Source organism: Mesocricetus auratus, unplaced genomic scaffold (assembly GCF_017639785.1).
Source record: "Mesocricetus auratus isolate SY011 unplaced genomic scaffold, BCM_Maur_2.0 Super-Scaffold_100006, whole genome shotgun sequence".
Classification (NCBI taxonomy): Eukaryota; Metazoa; Chordata; class Mammalia; order Rodentia; family Cricetidae; genus Mesocricetus; species Mesocricetus auratus.
In genome coordinates, this window is record NW_024429190.1 from 44580473 (window position 1) to 44595899 (window position 15427).

The 15427-nt window shown below is 47.9% G+C and overlaps 1 protein-coding gene across 5 annotated transcripts in view; it reads left to right on the forward strand.

The window, feature by feature from the left end:
• The first annotated feature begins 2707 nt into the window (after positions 1 to 2707).
• The window catches only part of Rhoh (ras homolog family member H), a 34552-nt gene continuing 21832 nt past the window's right edge, over positions 2708 to 15427 (forward strand). Inside the window, exons 1-3 of one of the 5 annotated variants that reach the window (XM_021229692.2) lie at positions 8359 to 8458; positions 10679 to 10820; positions 10931 to 11214. The gene's annotated coding sequence lies outside the window, so the exon portion shown is untranslated. Of the gene's footprint in view, positions 2924 to 8358; positions 8459 to 10282; positions 10821 to 10864; positions 11215 to 15427 lie in introns of those variants that run through there. The other 4 variants (XM_021229690.2, XM_021229689.2, XM_021229693.2 and 1 more) reach the window with 4 other exon arrangements.

Below are 15427 nucleotides of genomic sequence, written 5' to 3' on the forward strand. Positions count from 1 at the left end.
ACTTGTGTGTGAACCAATGCATGTCTATAAGCTTCCAGAACTCTTTGAAGAGAGCAAATGAGGCCATCTTCACACAGCATAACCACTCGGCTGTAAGTGAAGCTCCTCTTGCTTAGTTGTATAGTGACAACAGCCCATCACAATAGCACCTAAAAATCGGTCTGTCTGAAAGTTGTGCTCTGTATGCTAAAGCAAGAGATGACAGGCCTAGGATGGGGAGACGGAGGCAGAGAGAGCTTAAGGAGCAATGGAAACCCTCTCTCTCTCAGTGGTCCATTTATTTAGTTTTTGAGTTAGGGCTTTGCTGCATAGCCCACCTTGACTTCAAATTCTCCACTCTCCTGCCTGAGCCTCTCTAGTCTTGGGATTACAGGCATGAGGCAGGCATATAATAGTAGTTTTTAAAATTTAAAATTGATCCTCAGAAGCCATTTTGACTCCAGAATGAGACAAACAAATTTGAGAGGTGGAGGTACTCATCTGGTGTGGGAGAATTAACAATGTTCTCTCTCCTCTCTCTCTCTCTGTCTCTCTCTCTGCCTCTCTCTGTCTCTCTCTCTGTCTCTCTCTGTCTCTCTGTCTCTCTCTCTGTCTCTCTCTCTGTCTCTCTCTGTCTCTCTCTCTCTCTCTCTCTTGGTTTTTCAAAACAGGGTTTCTCTGTAACAGTACTGGCTGCTGGCTGTCCTGGAACTTGCTCTGTAGACCAGACTGGCCTTGAACTCACAGAGATTCACCTGTTCTATGCCTCCCATGTGCCACTGCTGCCCAGCTTGGAGAAATAACACTATTTAAAGGACACGGCTGTCTCCTGTGGCCAAGGGGATCACAGATTGCAGCCAAATTCAAATGTCTGTCACTGTGAGGCAACACAAAGAGGGCCTCTGGAACCAGGGTGAGCCATATTGCATTGGTGACCCTCAGCAAGATACTGAGCTCCCTGTTCCTCCATTTCAGATAACTCTGAAACAGTCCCCGTTCATGACTGTTGGGTGATTGCATAGAAAAACTCATCCGGGTTAGGTGCTTAAAAACAGTACAGCAGTGACCATCAGCGCTATTGTAGGAGACAGCATCTAGCAAGCTGAAGGAGAAAACAGCCTTGTGACACAGGTGGGGAGTTGCTCACGAGGCGCCTGAGCCCTTGTTTCGCCAAACTAGCCAAAAGCCAGCAGTCTCTTAATGGAAAAAGACCTGGGGGTTCGGAGAAGAGAGGCTCAGAAATGTGTAGGGGTGCTGGAGTTCAGAGGAGGGCTGGCAATGTGGGTGAACATGAGCTGGGTCCCTTGCTGTTGAGGAAGGGCTACCATTCACAGCCGAGGGGTCAGAGGACATGGCAGAAGAGGAGGCCGGTTCCTATGGGCATGGGAAAGCTAGGACCCAACTAGGAAAATTACCCCTAATTTAGGAATTGATGTTGATGCCAAGGATCTGACTAAACAGAAAAGGACCCGAGATGGCACCAAAAAGCCTTTGCCTTCATCCCGACAAGGACTCTCTGCTGTCCTGTTGGCATGTGCAACCTCTTCCCTTCCCTTCCTTGCTTTGTTTTCCATCCTAGTTATCAGTGCACTGCAGCAGGAAGCATCATTGAATTATACATGGATATATGCGGCTGCTTTTCCCAGTAGACAAACTCACAAGACAAGGTTGAATTTTGTTGCTGGTGATGGATGCTGCCTCCCTGGTGCCTAGCATAGTGTCTGATAAACAGTAAAGCAAAATACTCAGCAAATATTTGCCTGATGAAAGAAAACAATATTCTGAGTACCCATAATGCGATGACATCAGGAGATAGTCTTGAATCTGTTCAGATTATGTAAAGAGATTTCATCGATGCATTAATAAGTTAATTTGAAAGTTTTCTGGGCCCCTTTAGCCCATGGGCAGTGGATAGACAACATTGCAATTCTGTTTGATGTGTAGGCTTGTGTGAGTTTATTATCACCAGGATTTGGGGACAGCCAAAACCTTTCCAAACCTACAATTCAACAGTTGTTATTTAAGGTGGAGTAAAGATAAGAGTCAAAGGACCCCAAGAGGTCAAAAACTGAAAATAAGAGTGGCAGTAACAGCACCTATGGAGTGTGCAACCACCTTACCCCAAGTGCTATATAGCTTTAGCTAGTTAACTTGTCGTGAGATGAGTCTCACTATGTAAGCAAGGGCCTGGGACTGAACTACAACATCAGCCTTCCTATTGCTAGGATCTGGGAACTGTAGGTGTTGGCCACTGAACCAGGCCAGGCATGTTTTTAATTTTTATGTTTCTACACAGTCCGCCCAGGCTCGATAGGAATCTACCTGTTTTACAGATGGACGGTCAGGACCTTGTTTCCAGAGTGGAGTTGAGATTTGAAACATGTCTGGTTTGAACCCAGACTTACCCTTTTCTCTCCACACTTCCAAACTGTCCTTGTGCATGCTTCAAGCTGTTCCCTCCAGAACTGCGCTAAGATCAGTCACTCTGAGACTGGCAAGTGAGTGCACCGCCCTGTAACTGAAATGCGTGCACCCCGTGCTCTGAGCAGATGTGCCTGTGATGCTTGCACCCCGTGCTCTGAGCAGATGTGCCGGGTCGCAGTTAGCCTGTGATGTCTGCGCCCAAACTGAAGATCCCTATCAAGGCAATGAGTTCAATCGCAGCTGAGAAGAGGCAGATGAGGCCCCTCTTCATCTTCCTCCTATATAGACAAATCCAACCGTCTACGCGGGTGACCATGGCATGCGTTTGCAGTAGTTCCTTAGGCGTTCATGCACTGGGCTCCCGAATGCTGCTCTCAATCCCCTCACATTTCATTTTTTTCTCTCGTGGATTTGCTCTCAGAGCCTGCAGCCCCTTCTTTCAAAATGTCGCCGTCTTTATCTTTATAGATGGGATTTGATTTTCCCCGACAGTCACGCGCTGCCCTATCCAGTGAGTAAGGTGGGTGAACAATTGGCTATTTTGTGTCCAAACCAAGTCCTGCATAGGATGTAGAGGTCCTGGTTTTGTCTGCATCCCGTCAAGCTGTCCCTGGAGGATTTTGTAAGGGCTCTAAAACATTGTTGATTAATATCTAAAATGCGAGGCGCGTGCATCTGGGGCTTGGAGGAGTAGCGGTCATTTGACTATATCAGCTCCACTTGCCAGTCTCACAGAAGGAGAACGCTGGCTGTGGAACCCTAGCTTGAGTGACCCCTTTGGCTGTCATCATCTTCTGCAACTAGACTGCATTGCTATGAGGAGAGCTTGGCAACCAAAAGAACCACGGTGTAAATATTTGCTTGATGAATGCAGATCTATGAGGCAAACAGACAGGAACATAAAATGGCAGCTGAGAATCCTGAGAACATAATAGTCACAGGAACAAAAAAGCAATATGCTTTGTTACACTAAAATCTTAGTGTAAAAACAGATGATGAGAATAACAGCAGGGGGAAATGATGGTTTTATGGTTATGTCTGTAAGAGGGAAATGAGAGAGTGTTTGAAATGATATTCTTATCTGGTCAGGGAGCCTGTGGTTTGTAATGAATTAGAAATTGCAGGGAGGAAGTCATTCGTGAGATTTCTAGCCTACAGCATTCTGAGATGTTTTTAATATTTAGAATTTTAAAGAGCATTTCATGTGAGTATAATTTTACCTTGAAAAATGACACATCATAATTTAGATCTTTTCTCTTTAGTAGAGCTAACAGTTTATAATCCCTATCATAAAAAAATCTCCCAATCAGAAAGGAATGGGTATTTTGTCCTAATACTGTCACTTATGGAGTTATATTAGAACAATTCCAGTATGACTAGTGCCCTGATTGGAAACTCAGAGCATTAAAACAAGATCCAGCATCTATTTCCCACCTTCAGAAATCTGTTCCATTGGGTCGTACTTCACGAACACCATTCGGTGTGAACAAACACTCCCCGCTGGACCAAAATAAGGTTGAGTAATGCAGTCATGCTAAGAAAAAGAGGTATTGCATAAAAACAGGGCCAAATAGCTCAGTAAATGAGTCCTGCTGAAGGTTTCCAACATGTACTGTTCATCACAAACTATGGCTGTTATATGCAAGAGGCTTCTTCACTACAGCGGGCAGCAAGTCTGTGCAAGACCACACTTAAGGACCAGTTCAGAATACAGAGTCAGATGGCATATTATTTAAAAACTCTCAGTGAACAGGTTCTCATGCTTGGAGGCCACTGAAGAAACACTGAGGCCTCCTGTGGCCCTATCAGAGAGCATTTGAAGTCAATTGAAGTTGTTTTTGAGAAAATGTTTGTGTTTGTGTTTGTGTTTTTTTTTTTGACAGGGGCTTGTGTATCTATGGCTGGCTGTGAACTCATTGTGTAGTTGAGGATGACTTTGAAATTTTTTTTGTTTAAATTAACTACTTAATCTTCTTTGCTGTTTGTTTAGCAGGTCTGTGTGGTGGAGGCACATGTATGGAGGTCTGTGTGGTGGTGAGCACATGTATGCAGGTCTGTGTGGTGGTGGCCACATGTATGGAGGTCTGTGTGGTGGTGAGCACATGTATGCAGGTCTATGTGGTGGTGGCCACATGTATGGAGGTCTGTGTGGTGGTGGACACATGTATGGAGGTGTGTGTGGTGGTGGGACACATGTATGGAGGTCTGTGTGTGGGGGCACATGTATGGAGGTCTGTGTGGTGGACACATGTATGGAGGTCTGTGTGGTGGTGGCCACATGTATGGAGGTCTGTGTGTGGGGCCACATGTATGGAGGTCTGTGTGGTGGTGGACACATGTATGGAGGTCTGTGTGGTGGTGAGCACATGTATGCAGGTCTGTGTGGTGGTGGCCACATGTATGGAGGTCTGTGTGTGGGGGCACATGTATGGAGGTCTGTGTGGTGGTGAGCACATGTATGGAGGTCTGTGTGTGGGGCCACATGTATGGAGGTCTGTGTGGTGGTGAGCACATGTATGGAGGTCTGTGTGGTGGTGGACACATGTATGGAGGTCTGTGTGGTGGTGGACACATGTATGGAGGTCTGTGGGTGGGGGCACATGTATGGAGGTCTGTGTGGTGGTGAGCACATGTATGGAGGTCTGTGTGTGGGGGCACATGTATGGAGGTCTGTGTGGGAGGGCACATGTATGGAGGTCTGTGTGGTGGCCACATGTATGGAGGTCTGTGTGGTGGTGAGCACATGTATGCAGGTCTGTGTGGTGGTGGCCACATGTATGGAGGCCTGTGTGGTGGTGGCCACATGTATGGAGGTCTGTGTGGGAGGGCACATGTATGGAGGTCTGTGTGTGGTGGCCACATGTATGGAGGTCTGTGGGTGGCCACATGTATGGAGGTCTGTGTGTGGGGGCACATGTATGGAGGTCTGTGTGGTGGACACATGTATGGAGGTCTGTGTGTGGGGGCACATGTATGGAGGTCTGTGTGTGTGGGCACATGTATGGAGGTCTGTGTGTGGGGGCACATGTATGGAGGTCTGTGTGGTGGTGGCCACATGTATGGAGGTCTGTGTGTGGGGGCACATGTATGGAGGTCTGTGTGGGAGGGCACATGTACGGAGGTCTGTGTGGTGGCCACATGTATGGAGGTCTGTGTGGGAGGGCACATGTATGGAGGTCTGTGTGGTGGAGGCACATGTATGGAGGTCTGTGTGGTGGTGGACACATGTATGGAGGTCTGTGTGGTGGTGGCCACATGTATGGAGGTCTGTGGGTGGGCACATGTATGGAGGTCTGTGTGTGGGGGCACATGTATGGAGGTCTGTGTGGTGGTGGACACATGTATGGAGGTCTGTATGGTGGGGGCACATGTATGGAGGTCTGTATGGTGGGGGCACATGTATGGAGGTCTGTGTGGTGGTGGCCACATGTATGGAGGTCTGTGTGGTGGGCACATGTATGGAGGTCTGTGTGTGGGGGCACATGTATGGAGGTCTGTGGGTGCGGGCACATGTATGGAGGTCTGTGTGGTGGTGAGCACATGCATGGAGGTCTGTGTGGTGGTGAGCACATGCATGGAGGTCTGTGTGGTGGTGAGCACATGCATGGAGGTCTGTGTGGTGGTGAGCACATGTATGGAGGTCTGTGTGGTGGTGAGCACATGTATGGAGGTCTGTGTGGTGGTGAGCACATGTATGGAGGTCTGTGTGGTGGTGGACACATGTATGGAGGTCTGTGTGGTGGTGAGCACATGTATGGAGGTCTGTGTGGTGGTGGACACATGTATGGAGGTCTGTGTGGTGGTGGACACAAGTATGGAGGTCTGTGTGGTGGTGGACACATGTATGGAGGTCTGTGGTGGTGAGCACATGCATGCAGGTCTGTGTGGTGGTGGGCACATGTATGGAGGTCTGTGTGGTGGTGGGCACATGTATGGAGGTCTGTGTGGTGGGCACATGTATGGAGGTCTGTGTGGTGGTGAGCACATGTATGGAGGTCTGTGTGGTGGGCACATGTATGGAGGTCTGTGTGGGGGCACATGTATGGAGGTCTGTGTGGTGGTGAGCACATGTATGGAGGTCTGTGTGGTGGTGGCCACATGTATGGAGGTCTGTGTGGTGGTGGGCACATGTATGGAGGTCTGTGTGGTGGTGGCCACATGTATGGAGGTCTGTGTGTGGGGGCACATGTATGGAGGTCTGTGTGGTGGTGGCCACATGTATGGAGGTCTGTGGGTGGGCACATGTATGGAGGTCTGTGTGTGGGGGCACATGTATGGAGGTCTGTGTGGTGGTGGCCACATGTATGGAGGTCTGTGTGGTGGCCACATGTATGGAGGTCTGTGTGGTGGTGGCCACATGTATGCAGGTCTGTGTGGTGGTGGGCACATGTATGGAGGTCTGTGGGTGCGGGCACATGTATGGAGGTCTGTGTGGTGGTGAGCACATGCATGCAGGTCTGTGTGGTGGTGGGCACATGTATGGAGGTCTGTATGGTGGGGGCACATGTATGGAGGTCTGTGGGTGGACACATGTATGGAGGTCTGTATGGTGGGGGCACATGTATGGAGGTCTGTGTGGTGGTGGGCACAAGTATGGAGGTCTGTGGGTGGGGCACATGTATGGGGGTGAGAGGGTAACGTGCAGGGGTCAGTTCTGTCCTTTAACCATGTGGCATTTAGGGATCTAATTCAGCTGTTAGTCTTGGTGGCAGGTGTCTACCTGCTCTGCCATTTCCCTGGCCCAAATGTTTGCTTCTTAACTGTACCATTGATATTTGCCTAGGGATCTCAGGGGAGGGAGCTGGAAACTAAGAAAATGGACCACTGGTGTTGTATTACTGAGCTCCCCTCCTTTCCCACCATGGTCGAGCTCTGTCTGGAGTGAAACACTTCCTTTTTGCCTGCCACTCTGAGCCCCTAGTGTTTCTTATACCTCTGTCCCCAGGCTGGACTAAAGTGTGAGAAGTGATAGCCAGATAGGATGGCCTTGTGTGTGTGTGTGTGTGTGTGTGTGTGTGTGTGTGTCTGTCTGTCTGTCTGTCTGTCTGTCTGTCTGTCTGTCAGTCATTTGTAAATGTAAGTTACCAGCTTGCTCTTTTCTTTATCAGTCCTATTTAAGTCCATTAAAAACAAAACAACAACAACAACAACAAAACAAAAACAGGAAGACGAGAAAGAGAGAAAGTGACATTCCTCCAGGCAGGGCAAACAGGTCTCTCAGAGATGAAGTGTGGTCAGCCAAGGAGTCCAGGGATGGAAAAAAGGAACCTTGCAGCCAGAAGTGGCTGTGCCTTCCCGGTTCCTTCCAGGCTGAGCACAGCTGCTGGGGCCCGGACACACCGGACCCTGCCGGCTTGGGGGCACAGCCGCATTTGTGAAGAAGGGACACAGAGGATGAAGTGTCTGGCTTCTGGACCCCTCTGCGGAACCTCTGGTTTTGTTTTCTGGCAGAAGCACCACACCTTCTTCTGGAGGAGGAGAGGTGGTCCACAAGGGTGGCTGCCGCTGTCCTCCTCCACTCTCCTCCCAAGAGGAGGCACATCTCGTCTCCCTCTCACCCCCATAGGTAGAGCATGTTGCGCTTCTAAGCTTTAGAGTACCAAAGCTCATAGACGCTGTGTGAGAAAAACCGTTGGTGGTACTTTCTCAAGCACAGCTGAAGTCAATCTTCATTTCTGGGTTGAACTAGGACAACCTGAGGGGACACACATGATATAACAGTGCTCTGTCACAACTGTCCCTGTGGGCTCCCTAGGGTGTCCAGATGAAATCAGCCTGGCCTGGGACAGACATGAGGACTCACCTCACAAAACTCACTGCTTGCTGTTGAAAGATGGAGAGTTCCTTCCTCTGCAACACCTTCCCTTCGATAATCCGGAGGCAAAGTATCTATGTAGTCCTAGCACCCCAAGCCGGGGGACTGTCTTCCCCCGCTAGGTGTCTAGTTTTGTTGGTTTACTTTTGTGTTTTGGAAACGGTATCACTCTGTAACCCAGGCTGGCCTTGAACTCATGGTGATTCTCCTGCTTCAGCGTCTTGAGCATGGTTTTATCCAGTGAGTGTTGAGTTTTCTATGTCTGTTTCTCTGCTTCATATTGGCTGCCAGAATGCTTAGAACCACACTGCACGCAGTTTCTGTTTTACCCTAACCTTGGTTTAAGCTTAGGTTTTGTATTTTTCTTGGCCTCACTTCAACACACATACCTTTTTAATTTAGTTTTGAAACAGGGTTTCATAAAGCGGACTGGCTTAGACATGCTTTGTGTACCACAAGATGGCTTTGAATTCCTAACCCCTTTACCTCACCCTCCTGAGAGATGTCTTGTTTTTGACTAATTTCATCTGACAAAAGTTGCCTGTGTCTATAGGAGCTGCTCTCATCCTCAGATACATAAACTCGGGGGCAGAGAAAGAAGTATCCTCAAACTGCTTGTACTTTGCTTGGCCTGTGATCAAGCTTCCCACAGGGACTTTTCTGGACAGAGACCATGTGTTCATTAGAGAGATTAGGTCCCACTTCACTGTGAGTTGCTACTTGGGTCCCTTTAAGAGTTTTCTGTGTGTCCGTCTGTAAGACCTCGCTTCTCTCCTTCCCTCCCTCTGTACCATGTCTCAGGCGCATTAACCTTCCTTTCTTCCTTTTCCTTTCTTGGTCTTTTTTTTTCCCCCCTTGAGACAGGCTTTCTCGGTGGAACAGCCTTGGCTGTCCTATAACTCTCTCTGTAGACCTGGCTGGCCTTGAACTCAGAGATCTGCCTATCACTGCCTCCCAAGTGTGGGATTAAAGGCATGGACCAAAGTTTAAAACTGCTAGATATGCCAATACTTCACTTCTCCAGTCTTGTTTTCCCTTAGGGTCTTTGTGCTGTGCACCTCTGTTTGGGACCCCCTCCCCAGCCAGCCTCTTCCTTACTCATGACAGCCACAGCTGCACTTCTAAAAAAAAACCGAGGGGTGGGCATGAAAAATAATGAGATTTTTGTAGGTGGCACCCTGGAACTGATAACTTAAAAACAACAGCATCAACACCTCAGACATTCTAATTTTCAGTCAGAGTTGTGTGACAGTTTCAAGCTTTGCCTTCCATGGGAGCCGCTCACACCACCTCTAGGATGCATCTATTGTCTTGCTATTGGGCTTGATTTCTCTGATTCTGTTTTGATAATTGCTTTAATTTGGAACTGTGGATTCTATTAGGATATTTTTGTCTTCCAAACCTTCCTAGGGTTTTAGTGTTGTAGGATAGAGCCTGTCTGCCTGGGGTTTTGTGTATTTCCCTGCACACGATAAATATCAGGTTGTAACTGTGTTCCAAGTCCAGGTGTGCCCCTGGCTGTACCCTGGCGCTGAACACTCTCTTATACTGTTGATATGACTGTCATCGATTTTGTCTTTATGGCATTTTAAGAAAGATACAGTCTCGGGCAGTAGCATTTGCAATGATTCAGGACTCAGGGTGTAGGGGCACGGATGGAAGGGGTTGCTAATACTCCAGGAGGGTCGAATGGCTGGCTTAGGTGTTTTGGCTGTAGTCTCCATTGCTGCAGATGGTCTCTACACCTGGGTAGCACAGAGGGACGGGACAAGTACAGTTGTGTTTTTAGGCAAATAATGAAACTCAGAGGAGTCTGAAAACAGCTCAGAGTCCAGTACCTCCCAGCACAGGTGCCATTGTGTGGCGGTTGCGTGAGCGTTTACTGTGGCTCAGACTGTTCTTTTAAAACCGTTACTAATACTAGCAACACAACCCATTATTAGTAAAGCAGAGTGAAGCAGAGAACCCAACCGCTGTCTCCAGCCGGGCTGGGCAAGAACTCCTTGTGCAGCTGAGGGTGCCCTTGAACAAGGTCTTTTTTTGCTTTTTTTTTTTTTTAAAGGGACTCTCTCTGTGTAGGTCCGGCTGTTGTCTGGAACTCTCTATGTAGGCCAGGCTGGTCTTGAACTCACAAAGATCCATCTGCTTTTGCCTCTTGGCTGCTGGACTTAAAGGTATGCACCATCATGCCTGGCAATACTGAATTTCTGATGCTTCTGAATGCTGGGATCATAGGGGTGTGCTACCACATATGGTTTTGCTCAATACAGGGGATCAAAACCAGGGCCAGGCAAGTATTCTACCCACTGACTCTGTCCTCAACCAGAAGTTAAAGTCTAAGGTGCTTTTACCTAAGCTTAAATTAACCAAGACCAGGACCAGTGAAATTATTTTTCTTCTGTTTCACTTCCTTAAAGAACCATCCTGGTTTTCCCCTCTTCCTTCCTCGCTTGTACGTAGGTGATTTGGGGCTGGAAACTGGAGGGAACCGGGAGAGAGAAATGATCAAGGAAGGATAAAAAAAACACCAAACAAACAAAACAAAATTAATTAAACGCAAATCCAGCCATGCAGCAAAAGCCCACTTCTGCCTCTCAGCTGGGTAAGTTTCAGTCTCACGGTGGGAGGCGCACATGTACCCACACCCCTAAACCCACGCAGACGAAACCCCTCTGTGGAGAAGACAGTGACAGGAAACTCACTTCTGCACAGGAACTTGCTAATCGCTTTTGCCACTTTTGGAGTGTTCCTGCCGCTGCCCGAGTCACCTCGAACGCCGAGGCCCGCTACCTCGGGCTGGACCCTTCCTGTCCAGTGTTGCTCTTCCAGTGTGACGACTCACTGGGAGCCTGGAGAGCCAAGAGGTGGGTCCCAGGGGGAGCTGAGCGCTGGTAGGGCTTCAGCTACGTTGGCTTTCACAGGGCTGTGGGGAGCAACTTCGACTTCCGGAGTCAGTCATCTTGGTGTTGAGACATACTTTTGGCATTCTACGACAGGTAAGACTTTTGTGTCTTCAAAAGTGATCTTCAGGGTCCTGGGAATCTCTGTCGTTTCGTTGAGTTTTTTTTTTTTTTTTCTTGAAGCCGTACTTTGTAATTACCTCGTTTAATCTGTTGTAAAGCATAGACCAAATTTAGAGGTGGGGGTGTGCTCTGCTGAGCACTCCCTCTCCAAAGCTGTCACAAGACACAACTAGGTTTCTCACCATTTTGCTTTGTTTTTATTTTGAAATGAGGTCCCGTGTCATCTAGGCTGGCCGATCTGTAGTCAAGGATGGCCTTGAATTCCTGATCCCCCTGCTTCTACCTCTCAAGTGCAGGGATTGCAGATGTGTGCCACCAAGGCCGGGCATAGTTCTGAAACATTAAAAACACAATTTTTTGATTTCTGAGGAGTTCTCACAGAAAATGCCTGTCCTTGGGGCTGACTGTGTCTGAGCTTGCTCGTGTGGGGACTTTAAGCACCACGCAGAGGCATTGATAAAGGAAATCTCCAACTTCCAGAGACAGCAGTTTCAAAGTTATCTAACTAGGTAAATGAATCAGAATAAAAACCGTACAGATTCGGGTCCAGAATTGCTACCTAGTTATCTTCAATGCTAATGGTCCCTTTCTATACCTTTCTGTTAAATTTAGTTTCTGAGGTGGTTTCATGCTGCGAGCTGCCTGCCAACCGATTGCCTGGGTTGTAGCAACAATAGCAGCAATAACAGCAAAAACTCAGGAAGTCACTGGTTTTAGGTGCTTTGCTAGATTAAAGTCACGACTGACATATTCAAGCAAGAAGTAGTTGATGATCGTTCACTCTTCTAAGATGGTGTGCGCATGAGAAGAGAGCTCTACAGAAACCCATTCTGTGGTGGACTTCACACTCCAGTAGTCACGGTGAAGAAGAAACGGCAGGAGATGAAGCAGGGAGCGGGGTGGCAGAGGCTCTCCGGGCTGTAGGGTTTCCAGAAGGGTGCAGGAGTAGCTGGAGCAGTCAGGAGCAGTCAGGGCTTCGGAGGAAGGGGAGCTTAGAAGATGGACAAGGGGACGGTCGTTTTAGACCTGGAGGGCCGTGCAGACTTTACATAAAGAGGAGACTGGCCGGCCCGGTTAGAGAGACTGTCCCAGGAAGAGAAGAAGGCCGTTTACCCAGTGCGGGAACAGGGCTGGAAAGTTGGCGGGGTCATTGAGGATAGGTTGATCTGGCAGTTTTCTAGCCTCCTTTAGCCGTTTTCAGGGAGACTCGATCAGCTTTGCATCCTTGGGGTGCCTTCTGCTTGCTCCTGTGTTGTGATGCCTCTCGGGCCTCTAGCATTGTTCCTTAGTACATCGTGAATGCAGAGACAGGCCTGTGGGAAACCTCCATGGCTGTTTTCCCCATTTTAAGAAGACTTTGAATCATCTGGCGCCGCAGGTGCCTTTCCTCATGGGAGGTTGAATAGGTGGATAATCAAGTCTCCGTCCCCGAAAAATGCTCCTTCAAACATTCCGTGAGGGTCCCTTGTGCAGGGAGTGAGCCACTCTGGCCACACAGCTGTTGTTTCCATAGACGTTCCTTTGGAGCGACAGTATTATAATGATTTCTGGACCACGGAGACTAGAATCGAAATAACATAGTAAGATGAGCAAGACCTTGGAGCCAAAGGGCCCATGTGGAGCCCTGGCTCTATTATTTCTGCACCGTGGGAACCTCAGATAAGTTTCTGAAATTCTTCAATATTCCTTTTTTTTTTTACTTATAAGACAGCTCTAACAACAGTAGTAATAGCTGAAAATTGTTACCTCAAAAGGTGGTTGTTGAGATAAATATATAAGGTGCTTAACTTAGTGTCTAGCTTACAGTAAACTCTCAAAGGTCAGCCTTGGGACCTGTAAAGACTTGGTTATGGACACGAAAGAAAAGGTGCTGACTGCTGGTCTGAGGGCAACCTGTCTACAAACTTGCCTATTTAAGCTCAGTATTCCTCTTAAGGGAAGGTTGGGGTGGCTGGTAGAAGGCAGGGGGTTAACATTTTTGTGCACCAGGGATGCACACTAGACCCAGGGCTTAGGTATTTTATAGTGCTAACGTGCAAAAAAGAACAGACTAAGAAGTGATGTTTTAGGCCTCCCCACTCCAGCTCTTCCAACTGCTTCCCCTCTGAGCATCTCCAGATGTTTGTGAACATCTGGATGGATGTCTGAAGCCTGTAGGTGGAATTACAGAAGTTCTTGGAATCTGAAGCAGAGAGAAGGTTTTATTTCTTGGCCCAGTTTAACTGTATAATTTTAGTATTTTAGTTGCAACACTAGCAAGATATGACTGAAAATCCACTACTCCTCCACAGTTGGGATACTCTTGACAATGAGTTCTTGAAGTATTGCTTCTGGGTCTGGATGCTTAGGTCTGGTGACAGCCCAGGTTCAAAGCTTTCCCTTTCCTCTCTAAATGACAGGTTCATCTGGATTAGAAAGGCCTCCTTTAACAAGTGCAGTGACAGCTGGCATGCTAATTATGAAGCTGATTCTCAGTTATGTGTCAAGATTACTCAAATAGCAACGATGCTGCTTTCCTTCTGCAGGCCTGAGAATGTGAGGGGAGCTTCTAGGGGCTCTAACTAGAGAAAGAGAGGGGCAGCAGCCAGAAGGGGGCCTGGATGGGAACCGGAAGGCAGCATGGCAAGATTAGGGGATGAGCTGGTTTGTGAGAGAAGGCGGCCGTAAGTGATGGAAGGGGTGACTATGGGGAAGCAGGAAGACGGATGAGGACCAGAAGCACCTGGCCTCACCTGCCGCTTCACCCCGCTGGACCACTGCAGCATTCTCTGGGCAGTCTGCACCAGGAATTGTTCCAGGATACAGTCGATTAGTCTGGTTCTGGCTGGATCTCAAAACCACGCAGGGAGCTTTAATTCTTATGACATGGGACCAGGGGCTTTATAGAGGGTGATCTAAGAGCCATTAAACGAGCTCTCTCCTACCAGTTCCCAGATGCCAAAATGGTAGCTGGAGACAGTGCTGCAGCAAGGGCGATTGTCCTTTCTGTTGTGACATTGGAACACCGAAGAGCGTTTTCATTTGTCCTAAGTGCATTTCTTGAGATAAGTTTCTGGGAGCGAGATGACTGGATCAAGGGTGTGAGCCTTTGTAGCTCAATTCTGTTTTCATAAAGTGCCTTCTTTAAAACCTCTAGAGCAGTGGTTCTCAACCTCCCAAAAGCCCTTTAATGCAGTTCTTCCTGGTGTGGTGATCCCAACAATCCAATTATTTTGTTGCTATATCGTAACTGTAATTTTGCTACTGTTATGAATCCTAATGTAAATATCTCATATGCAGGAGATCTGATATGTGACCCCCCCCAAGGGGCCATGACTCACAAGTTGAGAATCACTGCTCTAAGATGTTGCATGAATGTAGAAGCAGACAGTATTACTCTGCAGGAGCTCAAAGAAAGGCATTTACTGTCAAGGAGAAAGTGCCCAGTCGGCTCCCCTATTTCTTTTCCTGTAGAATGCAATGTTGGGAAGAAATTTCCAGAGCGTTGCTGAATGTTCCACGGCTTCTTCTGTTGTAAGCTGGGGCCTTCTGATCTTGCCAGGTGGTTTCTGGTAAAACTGAAATCAGCAGTGACCTCTTCCCCATTTCCTAGAAAAGAAAACCAAGGCAGAGCCCGGTGAGGTAACAGGCCTCACTCTCACCACTCCTGCGAGCTTTGCATCATCACTCATTCAGTTTATTGTTGGAGTAACTGGGTAGCTACATACATGATCTCATGGAAGATCTCATGGAAGATGATGTCATGAAATAAACACACTCAGCAATAGTATTGCTCTATTTTTAAATGTTTTATTGGTTATTTACATAATCTGCTGGCAAAAACCCTCATTTGTTGAACAAATGAGAATAAGGACCTTTTCAGGGCCTTTAATCTCAGCACTGGGGTGGGTGGGGGTGGGGCAGAGGCTGGAGGATCTCTGTGAGTTCGAGGCCAGCCTGGTCTACGTCTGCCTCATAAAACAGAAAGCAAACCAGTGTGTGTGTGTGTGTGTGTGTGTGTGAGAGAGAGAGAGAGAGAGAGAGAGAGAGAGAGAGAGAGAGAGAGAGAGGAGGAAAATTGATTGCTTTTGGGAAGTACCAACTGATATATTTCCTGTTGTGTTCTAGAACCAGTCTGTGCTAGCTTGCAAGAGCAGACTGTAGTATTTCCAGAAGTTTTGGGAGCTGCTCAAGTCTCTGGCAGATG